The sequence below is a fragment of the Neopelma chrysocephalum genome, unplaced genomic scaffold (genome assembly GCF_003984885.1).
Source record: "Neopelma chrysocephalum unplaced genomic scaffold, ASM398488v2 Primary Assembly neopelma1_25, whole genome shotgun sequence".
In the NCBI taxonomy this organism is placed as follows: Eukaryota; Metazoa; Chordata; class Aves; order Passeriformes; family Pipridae; genus Neopelma; species Neopelma chrysocephalum.
The window spans coordinates 38020023-38038162 of NW_020897694.1; the positions used below are offsets into that span (position 1 = coordinate 38020023).

Below are 18140 nucleotides of genomic sequence, written 5' to 3' on the forward strand. Positions count from 1 at the left end.
GGACTGCCTGACCTTAAAATACAGTCACCTGCTATAAGAAGGTGAGGGACCTCTAAGAAGATGGTGATATTTCAGGGCTCAATACTTTGTCTGAGATATAAGCAACTCTAATTTCTCAATCAGACTACTTGTAAAGGCTCTGGGATTGACAGAAATGCCCTCAGAAATTTCGTCTGCTCTGTGGATGTAACAAACTCCAACTGCCTTTTTTTTGTTTGTCTGTCCACCCCAGGTGTGCAGCCTTTTGCAAGGTACTTTTTGCCTCAGGGCCTGCCTTGTTTTAGCCCTGCACCTCCTGGTGCTAGGAGCTGTAGTGCCAGTGCTATCATCTCACTATAAAAAAGACAGCACTTTAGACATTAACCTGAGATCACAAAGGAAGTCTATGTTGGCAGCAGGAATGTGGCTCAGGAGTGAGTTTTCTGCTCAGGGCTCCCTTCCCACTGCAATATAAGTGTGTTGCTGGGTGAAAGGGACACTTGTACACAGAAAAAACAAGAGGTTTGATGTGGAAAAAGGTCTTCCAGCAACTCCCATGGGCAGAGTCTTGCTGCTGTGGAGGAAAACCTATCTGAGCAGTGCAGAGGTGGAGTTACAACTTGTCTAACTCCTTGCCAGTGTTGGGTCTATCTCTGCATTGCAATGTACTTCTGCAGAGAAAGTTGCAACAGAGACATAGTCCTTGATACGAAGTTAAACTATTTTAAGAGGAGGAAAATGAAAACCTTTCTTTAAGATAAGGAGGTGAAGAAATAGCATCAGGCAACCTCTGTGTGCAGGTAAATGTCTCTCCTTTACACAGCAGCATAGTTATCTGGAAAAGTACTGTGCTGTTGAATTGAGGTTGCTGGTTGTTCCTCCTCCTGGCTGAAGCAGCAGTACTTGCTGAGGGATTCAATTTCTTTGCTGGATTTATTTATTATTTCCTTGGTTCTGAAGAACTACTCATTCCCTTCATCTTCCTCTTCTCTCTCTTCTCTTCAGAGCTCTGGTCAAGCCACAGTCCTTAGGAGATAGCATGACCTCCCAGCTTGTCTCTGAGCAGTTCATTTGGAGAGCAAGTGTGGGTCAAGCTGCAGAGAGTGGATACTAACACAAACTGTGTGCTAGGCTTTCTGACATGACAAACTGATTTATGGTTTGACATGGAGCCCAGTCAGGTTTTATGGTTATAACTCCAAACCAATGAGAAGTTGGTATCTGAAGCATTCATCCTAACATTAAAAAGCCCATAACAGCATGTCCTCAGCCTCTGCCAAGCGGCATGGTTTGACAGCCTGAGTCAAGCCTCTGGGAACAAATGACTTTCACACATCTCCTTTTGTCAATGCAGAAATGCCTAGCTTCAAAGAATCATGGATGAGGAGCATGGCCCAGAGACTTTGGTTAGGGAGATAAGAGAAATATCCCACAGATTCCTTGGAAAAATATTGTTCATCCTAGATCTAGTGGCCTTTTGCCACATGTTCCTTTAGCTACCATGTAAACAGCCCTTTCACATTTCCCAGAACAATAAACAGTTATGAAAAGCTGTTGAAGCAGCAAAAATGTGGTAGTTAAGACATATGTTTGGACAGCTCTGGAAAGCCTCAACCTTTTCACATTAGCCAATATTTTTGTTTGCACAATTCAAGGATCCGGGTAATGCTGTAGGAACAACCTGGATAAATGATGGTTGTCCCTGCCCCAGTCCAAGATGTTCTGGGCAGTAATGACATGTTTAATCCCCAGATGTCAACCCAGCTGCAGAGCCATTTGGATCTGATGTCCACATCCAGAAACTAGGGACCAGTTTGATGTAAATGTGGCCTCCCAGCACACTTCATCTGAAAACTTGAGAAGGTGGATTACAGTTCAGATTTTCTCTCTGAAAAGAGCAAACATACTCTGAAGCTGGTTGGTTCCCATTGTCCCTCTACTTAGACTATTCCAGTTTTATTTTGGGTATTGCTTTACTGTTTGATGAGCCTCCTCAGGGAAAGAAGGACAACTTGAAAAATGATGCTACCAGAAAGCTAAAGCATCAGCAACCTTTCAGGCTACTGGCCCTGATCATGGGCTCCTGGCAGCAGGTAACAGCTGAGCCACTTCCTTGAGACAGGCAGGGGAATGCCCGCACACTCAGGGCACCAGCACTTCTCAGATACAGAAGGGTGGCAGGCTAATAAGAGAGGAGTGGGTATTGTCAGAAGCAGAGACCTCTCCAGGTGTCTCAGCTATACCGTGGTATTGGAAGTTAGCCCTTTAAGAAGAGGAACAGGACCTGAAGGTCTCTGACCCACCGCAGTGATGACACAGTAGGCCCTTTTGCCATCTCCATGGGTCTGCAGCCCCAGAGCCAGCCATGTTTCTTCCATGACTAAGGCACCAGCAGGAAGTAAAGCAAAAATTTCAGCCAGTTCTCTACTCGCATCAGTGCCTTCCAAACTAGACATCTGCACATAAAACTCCACACCCAGCCCTCTCACACTTGAGGGAAGAGCACTCACAAATGCCAACCTCCATGGAAACCTGTGGCCACACAGCCTTTTGGAAGGAGGCACGCAGGGTGCCAGGAGCATCAGACATCTTCAGGCCTTCCCACACCTGTGAAAATGCTTGTGGCAGGCAGCATTTGGGCTCTAGCAGCAGCAGCCTTAGGGATTCCAGTGACCTCTGGATATCTGGGGATGGAGAAGTGCCTGGAGGAACTCAGCTCTAGCTTCCTCCTGGTGGACAGCTGTCCTCATTGCCACCACCATGTTCAGACTCTGGAGCACAGGTGAGATGGAGGTGCTTTTCTATGGAGCAGCAAAGCATGTGTGATTTCCAAGGGCCTAATCTCTGCCTGGTTTCCCCTTACGTGCTGTGTTCTGAGCTGAACCTCCAAGAAGACGTCATTGCTGCAAAGATATGCTCAGGCTGGAGAGCAGGCTGAAACACCTGGAGCCCTGTGACCTGCATGTTTTCATGGGCACTGTCATCAGCAGTTCACCTCACCCAATTTTTGACATCAAAAGCTGGCATCCAGTGTAAGCCTGCTATCTGTGTGCTTTTCTGTGGGGGCTGGAGGTGCCTATCTCCTGCTGACTACAAGCTGAGAGGAGATGGCTCACACCAGACTTACTTGCACATAAATTCAATCACCAGATAACTTCTGGTGACTGAATTTATGTGAAATGTGCCTCGCTCAGCATGAGATGCCCTTGCTATGTGTAATGTGTCTCAAATATATCTGTTGGGCCAGATGTAGCTCAACCTAGCCTATTTTCTTGCCTTCAACAATGGCCACTAGTTTGTGCTTGGAAATATATATATACCCTTGAACAGTTTCTTGAATTCCCACATGTTTTGGGTTGAGAACTCTCTGAGGCAGAAGCAAACTGTATTTAATGACCTCGATGCAACTATTTTTCTTTTCTTCCAGTGAGTTTCTCCAGCTGTTTCTGAACTCAAATGCTTGGGATGTTTGGTCCATCCCATGGCCAGTCTCTGCAGCTTGCTCCCCTCATGCTTGGTGGTTGTCAGAGCTCAGAGTGCAGGCATGAGCTCTTTCCCCAGCACAAGCAATGCCACATTCAGATAAATGATGCAGATGAGCCTTAATTTGAAAATTCAGACACTGAACTCTCCAAAACCTCTAAACCCAAACTTTGTGTTAAAAACCTAGGGAGACTTCCCCCTTCTCCCCCTCCCTCTCCATCCCCTGTCCCACTCACACTGAGGGAGATGAATCCAGTCCCCAAGCTGCTTTCTGCCCCTACTTCTGGCCCCATATCTCAGGGCTCACTTTGCAGACCTGGTGATACAGCACTGACAAGTGCCCCGACTAAAGAGAGGACTGGATGGTGACTGTCAAGCCAGAGGGAGCTCTGGATATGTTTTCAGAGTGCAAACAGAGTTGGAAAAGCAGAAATAATTTCTTCTTCACGTCACTCCATTTATCTGCCCAGCAAATGTTACAGCTTATAAAAGGCCACTGCTCTTAGCAGCTGTTTCATGGCCCCATCTCTGCCCTTTCCCATTTTGGCTGAAATACTTATTCACTATGCTTTAGCTGCTGTTTTTGGATCATGCTGAAACTTCTTTGGTCCAAAGCTAAATCTACCCTCATAATCCACTAAAATAAGTCCTGACAAAGCTAAGGAGGCTTCACCTAACAACAAACTAAGATATAAACTTTTGTGAGTTGTAGTGACAAAGGGATCCAAGTGATTGCCTGAGTTTAAAGCAGATGAGAGAAGCAATCCCAGTAACACTGAATTTTGGTGCCCTGTTTGCACATTTACCTGCCTGTTTGAATTAATGTCTTTACCCCACTGTACCTAACTCTACCAGTAAGTACGAGTACATGCGCAAAAAAGCCTTTTGAAGAGAGGTATTTTCTCATGAGATAACTGTTATCTGGCAAGTGCATGGAAGTCCCAGTGAAGGACAGAGGAGCTGGAAGTGCCAAGCACTTTGAAAAAAAAATTAAATTAAGCTCCCTGGGGCTCAAGTTTCCCACTTGTAGGGGAAACTATGAGAGAGATCACTGCTCGAGAACAAGATTTGGAAAATACAAAAAGGATAAAATAAAACCAAAAATACTGAAATGATAAAAACCCCCAACCCTTAGTGGACTAAGAATTTTCCAGACCTCCACAACCAATAGAAGGATCCTTCTGGCAGGAGCACATTTCCTAGCAAAATGTTCCACGACTGGTTCTGATTGTTCCTTCCCCACATCTTCTGACTCAGACTTCACTGGGTGGAGGGCACATGATCTCAAGTAGAGGTGCTTCAGCACCTCAAAATCACCCTGGCTGCACTCATTACTGTATAGCAATCAATATGATGTTCTTAGAACATATAAAGTAGGACTTCGGCTCTAAAATTAGTTTGACATTATACTACCTCCAAAGGCACTTCCCAAAACAGTGGAGAAATAGAAACTAGGTTAATGCAGCTGGAGTGGTGATAAGTGTAGAATCTTGCACAAAAATATTTAAGCCTTGTATCATCTCTGCACATTGTGGAGTAGGAGCATGGTCACCCTTCTTGGTGTTGACTTGATACAAGCCTGGTGGCTCAGGTTAGCTTGCTGAAGACCACCATGTGCAATTTGAAACAAGCCCAGCAATATTAAAAAGTTATGTTTATAAAGAGCAGCTGTTGGCATGACAGTGTATATCCTTCCCCTGGAGACACAATCAACTGATAACTCAGTCTTTGCTAGAAGTTTGTTATGTTGATGATAGAAGTGCAGCCTAGGGCTACCGTGTACCTCATAGGCCATTTAACACAATGAGAAACATTTCACTGTAGAGCCTAGATTATTCTGGATACAAGTGCCAAAATTAATGTCAAACCTGCCACCTGCCACTGCCCCTTACTCAGATCCTGTACATGATTGTGATAAGCTTCAAATGCTTGTTTTCTCTTTTCATTGGTCATTGATTTTCTCATCCATAACATAAAAAGTCTTCAGATGATTGTATTTATCTGTTTCACTGATGCCTTTTGTGAAACGTCACAATGATTTTGCTGGTGGATGAAAAAAGTTATACATATTAAAACTGTCATCCTAATTTTATGATCAAGTTCAACAGACAACATGACGTTTACCAGGACAGCAGCTCCTTATGATCCCTCAGTTAAATAACAGCTACTTCTGACATCATCGGGGCTGCCAACCTGATCAGATTTTTCAAAAACAATTCAAGGACAAATTATCAGCTCTACGGTTGTGTATTATTTTGAAAGACTTGACAGACATGTTTAGCCATTAAGTTGTTGGAGTGAAGAAAACAAACCCAAAGCATGCTAAGCAAGGAAGTGACAAGTTTTCACTCTATGTGTCTCGTCATCTGAGACAAGTAAAATTCTTCCCCACTGATCAAAATGCACGAAGAGCTCTCTGATTTTCAAGTTGGGAAAGAAACCCCCACAAGTGTCTTTTTCATGCATTGAAAAGATGCACTTACATTCAATATGACTGAAGGACAGTGAAATTAGAGTCTTTATCATGCAAAATCCGCATGCTGCTTTCGCACATATTCTGACTCTGAATTTGCTGACCTTTTTCTTCTGCATTCTGCCTCTGCACGCATCCTGACTATGAATTTGCTGACCTTTTCCTAATTGCCGCCTGCATGCATACCTCATAAAACCATCACCCAAGGTAATACTAGACCACCTTAGCATCACTATAATTCTCTTTGCATTTCTTTCTGTGCTCTACCATCTCTTCTCTTGGCTGTTATGTCTGGCACATCACATCTCTCCCCTGCTTCCTTTCTGCACCAGACACCTACAGTATCAGCAGTGGGGTCTGCCAACCTCCCCTCTCCACTCAAGCTATGAAACCTGCAAGATAATACTTTTAATCACTGCCTCCTTAGCATCCTTGCCACCATTTCTTTCTTCTCAAGGATTAATGGATGTTTTCTCAAAACATCTGCAGTTTTGCACCTTCACCTCATTCCCCACACCTACTCATTTAACTTTATCTCCCCACAACACATTATTCCTCTTCTCTTGCAGTTGACAAACATTCTTGTGGTATTCCTCCCCTATCCAGCCCCACACAAGCATGTGCGCCTGGCACAGTTTTGGCAAAGTGTGCCAAACCAAGGCAGGAGCTCTGGCTATCTTTTGCAGCTGTTGTTTTATGGTTCCTCTGTTGTGCTGGAGCTCGCCCTTGCCTCTCAAACAGGAGGGGTGCAGAAAGCAGTTCAAATCCATAAATCACCCAGACACGCAAGGTATGCCCAGCACCAGCGATCAGGGCAGCTGCCGAGTGTATTCCAAACATTTCTTGGAAAACACTTCTGTAAACAAATCTGTCGTTTAATTTTTGGGCACAAATATTAAATACTCTGGAGAGTACCCTGCCAAGATGGAGGAAAGAGGTTCACAGGTCTCTTTGATATGTGATCGTGCTAAACTTGGCTCCTGCTCAGAAGATAGCAATGCTTCTTTCTTTTAGGAACAATGTGCTTCTTTGCAAGAGTGTATCGAGAAGGTTTTTCTGAGTCACTACATGAACCGTGGGCATCACCCATGGTTTGAAACTGATCTTGGGCCTGAACTGGTTTGATAGTTGCCAGACCTAAAGAACTATAAAAAGAAAGGCTTTCTGGCATTGAAAAGTCTAGAACTAAGGGAGATGAACAAATAGAAAGAAAGAGAAGTTGTTATCTCTGCCTTGCATGCTGAAGTGCTTTTAGGGCATTCAGTTCTGTGGATTGTCACAACAAATACTAAAACAACACTGGATCCCAAACCTGTGGACTCTGGCTCGTATCCTACTTTGGTCTCGATCTTTTGTTGTGTCAGGAAGGGCTCTGGAGACAACTTCACCTTCTGGAAATCAAATTTTTAGAAAAATAGATATTGAGTATTGAAAAATATTGATGATGGTGATGAAGAAGAGGAGCAGGAGGAGGAGAAAGTGTGGTAGGGGAAGACTGGGGGATCTCAGGAACACAGCTCCGAAAGTACTCTTTCTGTCACAGTTTTGTTAAAGGACTGAATTGAGAAGCCTTTCAAATGTGGGACCTAGTGCTGCTATGATGGAAAATGACTCGTGTGACTCACGTGAGTGACTCAATGTGTGACACAGTGACTACAAATAACAGAGCAGTTCTGCTCCTTTTCAAACACGCTAACAGCTCAAATTGCTCAGCTTTCTTGTGGTAGCTCTGTAGATTTGAATGACAGAATCTTATCAAGGACAATCCTTCTGTATAAAACTGTCCAGGCAGCAGTGCTTGTGCAAAAGCAAAAGTTATTTTTTTAGGTCAAAATCATTCTTCCCAGAGATAAGATCAGGGTAATGTCAAACAATACAAAATCATCCTCCTGCTCATGTGACAGTGGCAGGTATATCTACAGTCCTTAGAAAAGAAGTAAAAATTTTTGCCATGAGAGACCACTTTCGAAACTTTGCAAGTGAGGATTGTCACCAGTGTTCATATGAGAACTAAACACAGGGACTGCCTGATGTAGAGAATTGGCTAATGGGAATCCTGGATTTGGGAGAACAGATGAAAAATAAAGCAGTGTTAACAGAATATCGAATATGATAAATACGATAAGTGACTTTTGGTTTCAATGTTTTCCAAAACTGTCTCCTCCAGTACATCCATACCTTCAAAGGAAGAGAATGCCATCATGGGGTATTGCAGGGGCATAGCTCTTGCCAAGCATCTTCATGTCATTTTCAGCCTGAAATAATTCGATTACCATTAATTCTCGTCTCAATGCAGTCAAGATCTAATTAACTGCATTCATTATCACTGTTTATATATTTATATCTACTGTGATTGTTGGCTTATACATATATATGAGCTGGTGTTTTCAGTGTATAAAGAATTAATGCAAGGAGGCCTGAATTTTGATCTGCCTTTGAGGAAAAGCTTTCCTTCACAGGCAGAATGCATTAAGGTAAGCACCAAGATATTTTTTCCCTGTTTGGGCAGAAGAACCCACCTATCCAGCAGGCACCAATACTTCCCAGCTGATGTGATGGCAGGGATGGGAGACATGTGAGGAGGACTTGAAATACCTCAGGTAAGAAAAGAGGTGTGCAAGGACGTACATATCCCTGAATAAGCATCCACTCAATGAAATACACGCTGTGGACCAGGTCTTGCTCAAAGGCAAATTTCCAGCTGAAAGGTATGTAAGCATGATGAGAGCATTTTAACTGGAAAAAAAACAGATAACAGAGTTAGAATAATCTGTCTGCAGCTGTAAGTTTTCTTTTCTTTATGCACAGCTGCCTCTAAATAAGGAGATTGTAATGCTGATCTCTGGGTTCCTGAATAATTCATTCCTTACTTTATCTTCAAGTCTGTCTGGTGGTAGGAGTGATTTAAGGATAACTGGCAAACCACCATCATTCCATTCTCAAATAAGCCACAATTCAGTAAGGGGGGGAGGGGGCGTTGGGCCATTCTCCTAGAAAAAATACAAAGCCAGAGGTAACCAGATATTTCTCCATGAGTTGTGTGGGACATTTGGAAGTTTATAATGAAGTCTTCTTGGGACACAGTCTTTATCTCTGGAAAGCTGGAAAAGCACCTCAGCAAGGAGGTGGCTCCAGCAAGTTCATGGCTGGCTGAATCTCATGAGCTTTGTGATGTAGGTGGGGCTGCTGCAGGTCCGTGTTCGTGGGTACAGCCTGTAGTGAGGTTGAGCGTACATTCCCAATTGGCAAACACATACATGCATACAATATGCATTTCTGGTTACATGGATCACCACAAAGAGGAATCAGTGCCACCAGCACCACCAGCACTCACACAAACATGAACAGCACAGACAGCCCCATCTTGTTGCCCCTCTCTAGGGAATGAGGATTGAAGCCTGCTACTGGGATATATGCACAGTGCATGTCATTTCAGGACATACTTAATGCATAGTTCAGGAGCTGGTCATGGGCACTCTGTCCTCTAGCTGGCACCTTGCTCCCAGTCTCCTCCAGCTGCTGGCACTGGGACCTACAAACCTCAGAGGTTTGTGGTCCCACTCTGGGTGCTGGTACTCCCTAATCCTACTAGTCTTGTTTGCAGCTTGGTAGCAATCACATTAAATGACTCAGGATAGAGAATGACATGCTTAGAGAAGATTGGTAGAAATAGGATTTAGTGAAAATACAGAATAGATGGTAGTGTAGAAGCATAGGACTTCATCAAGCAAGTGTACACTCAATTAGGCCCTTTTATCTTCTTTCCCCCTCTATTTCCTCGTGTTTATTATCACCCCAGTTTATCTTGATGCCTTCATTTTTCCACCTTCAGTCTTCCCCATCAATATCCACTGGGGAGACCCACACATTCCCAAGTTCCCCTGAAAACCTCCTGTAAGACATTTTATACAAGACTCAGATTCTCCTTCCTGTGCATACTATGCTAAGTTCTGCATTCTGTTATGTATTATCTCCCTTTCCTCTACATGGCTCTCTGACCCATTGGACTACCCCCTCACTGGGTGTAATTTTTTTCTCTTTATAGTTGTAGGGAGTTGCTGATTCAGTGGGCCCTGTTTTCACTGCTCAAGTCATCAGGCTACCTCCATCTGTCACTGATCCTGCCTGGGTTTACTGCTTATTACTTGCTAGCTTGCCCTTTAGACACATAATTTAACACATGGAACTCAACGTTACTCTTTGGGTGGCTCGTAAAAGCCAAGCAGAACATTACATAGGGAGCCATGCTGTCCTGGCACTCCTTTCTGCACAGAAAATGTCTAAACAATGTAAAAATACTTCTTTAGCGTAGAGGAATAGGTGGATCTCCAGTTCTCCACGCATATGTAAGACTGAGTTTCCATGCAATCTTGATGGCTTCCATCTTGGAGTGTCTAACTTGAAATGCATGAAAGAAGCATGCCTTCTAGAGGTTTCAAATGCAGTTTCAAATTTAGTCCTCAGAAAGCTACATTTTCCTACAAAATAGAGTTTATCCCCTCCCCTGAAAGCACAAGTGCCATGTTTATCCTCAGCATCTCTGTCTCACATACTTCTGGACCTGAAATAATCCTAGTTGCCATAATTTAATTAAACTATCAGTTTGAAATGTCTGAGTGTTGTATTGAGACTGGGTGGAAAATATGAGCACAGACAATTGTGCTAGCTAGGAATAGCTAGACAGCTTGCAGTGTAAGACAAGAAAGGCTGATGTTAGCTGCAATCCAAGCTGACAAATCCTGAGGCTATGGGATTAGGCTGGTCCTGTTGAGGACTGCTGAAGAACTGACACTGTAAATGTTTATTTTAAAATAGGCATCCAAGAATGTGTTTCAGATAATTTTTTACTCCTTATTGCGGTTGTGCGTATTTCCTTAATATGCACTATTGTTATTAGCCCAGCCAGTGCTTGACACTGCTTGAACAAAGGTATTTGTAAGAGGAAGAGTGCAAGAGCTGGACTTACTGTTGGCAATATCTAGACCATGGAGATACTCAGAGACTAACCACAGTTAAGAAGGCTTTGTCCCCTTTTCTTTATATTCAGATGGCTCTTTTCTTTACTGACATTATGTTCATTTCACTCAAACTGAAGTTCTATTCTGTGAGAAAGAGGAGAGCTGTAATGGAGCATCGTGGCAGTTACAAAACACTCTCCATTTCTGAAAAAACTACCATGTTTATCAATCCACTGTATCCTGTGTGGAGGGCTACACTTTGTGGTTTTCTCTGAGCTTTCTACTGTGCTTTAGCAGCAGAGAAATCTGTGACAGGGCTATAGTGATAGCTTTCTGCTCCATCCTCCTACCAAGGAGGTTTCCCCATCCCTACTGAGTGGTTTCCCCATCCTCAGCCCCTCCTGGCAACTCCTGCCCAGGTAGGTGGATGACACATCAGATCTGATATTTGGAGGGGCACAGCTGAAGGTGGGGAGAAAGCAGCACCACTGTGTTTGCTTATCCTTTATCAGCATACTTTGAATAAAAGACCATAATGCTTGTTGATTTTATTGACATGAACTAAAAAGAGCCTCTGACAACAGATTAGAAAGTCATGGCAGCTAATTAGCAGAAAACCATTAAAAAGCATATTATCTTAAAGGTAGCAAAGTGTGAAAACTCTTTGTGTTTTTAAGGCTGATTAGTTGTGTGATGTCCATTCTAAGGCAAGATCATAAAGCAGGGTTGCTTAATGCAATCATTAGGAAGTAAAAATCTTGATTTTCCAGCTATTCTGAAGATATTATTTTTAGGGTGTGTGTTCCTGTTAAATGCATCTGTGTTGCTTCTAAACCAAAAGGATATGAAAGGAAACAAATGTGAGACTTGTTTCACATCAACAGCTTGGCTGATAGGGCTTTCACAGTGGGAGCCTGCTCTCTGGGCTTTCTCAAAAATGGAAAGCAAAACTCAGTTCAGCCTAAACACAACCAAGATTATTAAGACTGACTTTGGACCAGGTCCAGACTAAAACAGACCATGGCTCTCATTATCCAAATAAAACCTCTGCCTTTCCTGCAACTTGCTCACCAGCCCCTGGGACAGTCACAAGGACTGCCACGGGTTTATAAACTCTCCTGTTGAGTTTATAGGCTCAGGGGTCACCCTGTTACCTCGTGCTGCTGCATCAGCTGCCAGTCACCTTCTGCCCCTCATAGCAGCGTCTGCCCAGCCTGGCTCTGGGGAGGGGACATCTGAGCATGGCTCTGCAACGTCATCTTGCCCCAGTGACTCCCACTTTCCCTGGCCCTTCAGGAGTCCTGGCTGCCAGCTGGGTCATGGACTGCGTTTCTCTGTAGCAGCACCTGCTGCTCCTTTTCAACCACCTGACAGGCCCTGCAGCCAAGGGGCCTATGGGCTGTCCTCCTTAGAAATCAAAACAAGAAGAAAAATGTCACATTAAAAACAATCTAGGCATTAGATTATGAGCTGCTATGTGGAAGTAAAACCCAACCAAACATCAACAATAAAAAAAAACCTTTAAAACCCCCCAAATGCCACAATATCCTAATTATCTCTTCCTGAACTCTTTTCCTGGATCTTTCCAGGTGAAACAGCCAGTTTATCTTTTTCCCCTTCCAGGATGTTGGGTAACTTTTGGACATGTTCCAAACTCCCCTGAAGTCAGTGAAAAGTTTCCAAGGTCTCTGAATCAAGCCCTGAATGCAGGAGGGTAAAAAGTGTGAGTATCCTACCTTGCATTCTAGGTGAAAACACACACATCCTGCAAGTGCCACACATTAGCACTCAGTAAGTAGTCCTTTCCTTTTCTCTGTTTCTCCAGAGTGTGAAAAGGTCTCTCTGATGATACAGCAGACAAACCCCTTTCTCAGAAAGGACTTCTTTCTAGCAGTGAAGTCGCCATTAGCGATGGAGTTGCACATCATGGGAGTGGTCCTTCTCCTGGTCCTTGACTGTATAATTTCCCAGACCCTACTTTGAAAATATCTGAGGTGAAGGCTGAAGACTAACCAGTGACTTTATAAGCTCTGGTACAGTTTGTGCCGGGCCCAGCTCAGGACAAGGTTTGCCAAAGCCTCTCACCAGGCTCTGTCATAAGGGCATTGAATGTTGTAGCAAGAAGCACACACTCCTCACTTTCACTTCCTCTTCTAGTGAAAACGAACATCACATAGATGTAACAATAACCCCGCATCAAGTCACCACTTTTTATAGAAGCTTGATTATTCTAGAAGTGATGCCTCAGGCAAGTTTCAAAATTTGAATTTCTGATACTCTTCACATTTTCCCAAAGCTGTTTTTTCATTATGTATTTTTAATAAACTGTTATAATGTCCTGAGAAATTCAGGCTCTCTGTAGCTTCCTCTAGCTTTCCTCCTCCTGACCATGGGGCTCACTGAGCACCACAGAGTCACAGAAAAGCAGAAGCCTCCCCTCCTGGGCAAGATCAGCTACAGGCATACAATTTCTGACAGATGTCCTGACAAAATGTTATCTTGTTCTTATTCAACAGCCTTCCTGAAGTATATCAGCCTGGTTTGTTCATGTCTGACTTAAGCCTTTAACTCAATCCTTTAATAAAAACTCATGAATCCTGCTGTGGTCAGTGGAGGCCCTGGAAGGTGGGTCAGAAGTGGCTCAGGAAGGTGGGCCAGGAAGGGGCACACGTGTCCTGGGCAGGCTAGGTTAAAAAATATGAACACCCTGCTATCTGCATTTCTGTAGTGCACCAGCCTAATTTGGAATAAAAGTCTTCTAAGGTTCTACTCTCAAACCATGGTGTGGTAAATGTCAAAGGGGTGAAGCACATCTGGCCAGATGTGTTGTAGGTGCTCAGAGAGACTGAAGAGTGGTGGTACCATAGTGGGGACATGCAAAGATAAGCAAGAAGAGTTTGTTTTTTTTTTCCAAGAAAGCAGTTTGTCAAAATTCCTCTTCTTGGTACCAGTTATTATGAAAGCTGCCCAAACATGCATCCACAAGACAATAAAAGTCTGATCTAGGGCTCGTCTTCAGTCACCTTGTATCTTCACTTCCCTGCTATCAGAATCTGTTGTGATCTCTGGATCATATGGCAGAAGAATTATAGTCCCTTCTTGCTGCGTTATTAATGCTGGTCATTTCAGACAAACTAATAGTGATTTCTTTGTGGACAAGTTAACTACATCTGCATCGCTGTGGCAGAGGCAAAAACAGATTTAACTTCCTGAGCAAAGATTTTGCAACCTACTCGCTGAGGCTCTATGATTTCCCACCAAGCTGGCAGCATCGTGTAGGACCACACCAAGCTAAACATTTAACAATGTCGAATAATTTGGGATGCCTAAACAATCTTCCAAATAAAAACATTTTGTCAGCCTGTAGGTGTATCCAGACAAGAGAGATATTTCTGGAACTGGTGCAGATACTTTGGGAAATGGTGTGTTTCTCCATAGTACCATGTCACAAAAAGCCTCCACTCCAAGCAGTGTCCTTGGCTTTGTTTAGGATCACTGCTATGAATTCAAAGAAAGGCTCTTGGTTAGGATTATCTGAGAGGGGTTATTTTTTTCAATTATTATTTCATTACTTAGACTGTACATGCTTTCATAGCCCACACAGGCTTTGAAGTGGATTGTAAAAATATGCAAAGATGTTTTTATTTTCTTTAATATGCAGACATTTTCTGAGGTCCCACAAGGTACAGAACGGTAAACAAGCAGTTAAGACTGTAGGGCAGTGAGCCTGCTGCAGGCAGCCCATCCCACATCAATTAATTATTGTTGTTATTATTATTGCTATGGTTATTGCTGTTATTATCAAAACTGCTAACAATGTTAATAAATAAACTGGTTTAGGTTAGCTTCTATCAGCACCTCCCTTCTAAGTGAAGGAAGGTCTTTGCTGAAACTACTTCCTGCTGCAAATGATTATTCTGAACCACTTCTTCCATCATGCTCACAACAGACACTTTCCAGATACTTTAACTCACTAGACACTCCTTGGAAATGTCAGATGTGTCTTTTGTGAAGAGCTCCTGTTTTTAACAATATAATAGTATTTCAAGCAAATACTTAGTGAATTTTGCCAGTGGGTCCTAGCATCTTTGGAAGAAAAGGAGAGTTATGAGCAGTGCTGGTGGGTGGAAGAGGGGATATCAATCATGTAAAAAACATACCTTGTGGTTTTAGAGACGCATGAATTATAATCACTGAAGGCAGTAAGGTTCATTCCAGTCACTGTGACAAAGACAAAAGGTGAACATTTGTCTTACTAATCATTTACAGGAACCTGGTGTTCAACTGTGCAATGCTGCCATGGGTAGAAAAATATGTTTCAGAAAAGTACTGTAACATTAGCTGTCCCCCAAAACATCCACTCAATCAGTTTTGCATAGATGAATGCTGACATGACAGAAGAATTATTTGTTGTACATTTGCGAGTAGAGCGCAGGGCACTTCGGAGTGACTCCCTGTGCTCCCCAGGTAAGTCATGTTATACCTCAGAGCCTCCATGGAACAGGGACATGTATAGCTGTCCAAAAAGAGTGCCTCAGCCATCCTGCTCCACCAAGGGCAAAAATCCAGATGGGTGCAAGTCCTTATCCTCCTGCCCTTCCTTTCGGCCTTTCTCCCCTCCCTCTCTCTTCACTCCAGATTACAGTCTTTTCAGTCTTAATATGTCACCTGCCAGGCATCTTTTATCTTACTATTATCAGATGGCTTAGACAAATATTTCCTTGTCCTGGTCTTGGCTGCTCATTCTTACTCACAAACTACCTTTACTGCTAGACTGAAATAAAGCGGTTTTTTAAAAAAAATTTGTCTGGTTTTTGGTTTTGTTTTTTCTTTCATCCAGATTGGTTGCTAGGTGTGACATGACAGTAGCAGCAGAGACATGGGAACAGGAAGAGAGGATCCCTGGAATACATCCCTGGAAGTGTTCAAGGCCAGGTTGGATGGGGCTTTGAGCAACCTGGTCTAGTGGAAGGTGTCCCTGCCTGTGGTAGGGGAGCTGGAACTAGATGATGTTCAAGGTCCCTTCCAAACCAAACCATTCTGTGATTCTATGACCTTAAGAGGGGTCCCAGGCTGCGTTGTGGAAAGCATTGCACTGGTCAGCAATGGGATGACAGGAGCTTTTTGCCCACCCCCCTCTGCTAAGTGAAACAGAGGGAGCCTCTGGTTTCAGCTTGAGGGTATTCCTGAAGTGTCAGACTCCCAAGTGGATTTTTCAGCACAAGTTTGGTTATGCAATGCAGCCTTTTTTTCCCCTGGGATGTAAAGTCAGATGTATATATATGCAGAAGGGAAGGTACCATCTGAGGGCATGCAGATGTTACAGCTTAAATATTTGCGTCGAAGTGAGTCTCCTCAGGCACCATGTACAGTCTATGGAGCCCTAATACCATTCAGCTTATCTGAAAGTATGAGGACATTCTCACTTTTTTAAACATCCTCACTATTTTAGACAGTGAGCACTGCTCAAACAAAACAAGACAAAACCCTCCAGATACCAGCTATAAACACTACCTCAGAAAAAAAGAGTTGCTCCAAGTCAACTACCAGTGGGAAATCAATCCTGGTAGTGTTCTGAGTTAGCAGAGATTGTCTTCAGAGCTGGATTCAGAGAGGGAAAGGACAAGAGAGCCCACCTATTATCCACAGATACCTTTTACAGTTTTCCCCTTTTGCCACTCAGCGCTTTTCACCCAGCTGCAGCAGCACAGCACCAAAGAAACTATGACACTGACTCTTAAAATTAAGCTAATCAATGCACATGATGGGCTGAGCTGACACAGGTTTGTGGCAGAAGATTTTAAAGCAGAGCTGCTTAAAATCTGCTGGTGGATGGCAGGTTATTCGCATGTCAGAAAACACTCCCGATGGAAACAAGCACGCATAAACACCTACCCTTTACAAGCCTGCTTTCATGCTTAAAGAAATCTGATGCTCAGCCATGTGGAGAAATCATTTCTTTCCTTTCCATAACAGAAAGTTCACTGCAATGGAAAGCAGCTCTTACAGCTGAGTGTTCATACTGGAATTATTAAGTATTTTTTAATAGCTTGCAAAATGATGCATTCACTTTATCTATTATCATGTAAATACTTTCTACTAAATACACTAAACCATCTTTTGCAACATTAGTTTGGATTAGACACATACTATTAAAATTACTCTTAATGAAAATATTTAGATCTGAAAGGGGATTTAAATATTATTTTCTATCACTTTAGTTCCTTTGTATAAAGGAGAATGAAGTCCTTTATGTTTAAATGGTTTAAAGCATTCAGCTTAAACTGCGTTACCCGAGAACTTTTGTGTCGCCATTAATAGCCCACTCTTAATTGGAAGTAGAGAAGAAAAATAATAATCAAAACCTGAATTTCCAAGCATTTTTGAATTTAAACCTATCTCACTTATATTAAAAGATGTGATTTTTATTCTAAGTTAACAGACTCTTGAAATAAGACACTAAAAGCAGAAGTTATAAAGCATACAGTTTACCTGAGTTGTCTTGAGGAGTCCTTCTATATCACACACTTGCCTGGACTCAGCATTTAAAACTGAGTTAATTGGGATTTAACAGGAAAACACTGCCACAAGCTTAACAGACTGGCAGCCACGGCTCTTTGCAAGGATGCCCTCCTTCTGCATCCTCATCACTGCTGTCCCTAAGGACAGTGGTGGCCTCTTTCCCCACATAAGGCTCACCCAGCACTCCCAGCCAAGCGGGTGGGAGGAAAAGTCTTCTCTTTGCAGGATAAGGGACTCACTATATTCTTAGCATGGATTGTGCCCATCCCACTGCTCCTCTGGGATCAGCTCCCAACCTTGGTTTTTGAACCCATGACTCCACAGTCCCAGGAAGAGTCCTAAACCTGTGCTCAGAGCTGAGAACTGTACATGCTCATGGCACATTTCAGCCAGGATGGACATTTGCCCACATGTAAATCTTTTCCTGACTCAGGAGTCTTAAGCATGTGCTAAGAATTTAGGAATCGATTCCAGGGAAATCAGGTTCATAATTTGGAAGCCATTTCCCAGCACAACTCAGACATTTGCTGTCCTTGAGCTATCAACACAGCCTGAGGACTCTGAGGTAAAAGTTTAGGGCAGTGTGAAAGATGCAACTGGGGGGAAGCACTAAGATGTTCATGCTTGGCCACAGCTCTTTTCCTTTCAGAGCAGAGGGATGTTGCTCTCTGCAGCAAAGTTATGCTCCCAGCCAGAGCTCTTCAGCCCAGCTCCCCCTCACCCGT

General features: G+C 43.2%; 1 protein-coding gene across 2 annotated transcripts in view; it reads right to left on the reverse strand.

The window, feature by feature from the left end:
• FHL2 (four and a half LIM domains 2) overlaps positions 1 to 17584 on the reverse strand; it is a 64568-nt gene extending 46984 nt beyond the window's left edge. The window contains exons 1-3 of one of the 2 annotated variants that reach the window (XM_027674975.1): positions 17386 to 17584; positions 16408 to 16494; positions 15054 to 15114 (exon numbers count right to left, since the gene is read on the reverse strand). The gene's annotated coding sequence lies outside the window, so the exon portion shown is untranslated. The remainder of the gene's footprint in view (positions 1 to 15053; positions 15115 to 16407; positions 16495 to 17385) is intronic. The other variant, XM_027674978.1, reaches the window with a different exon arrangement.
• Between the last annotated feature and the right edge of the window lie 556 nt (positions 17585 to 18140).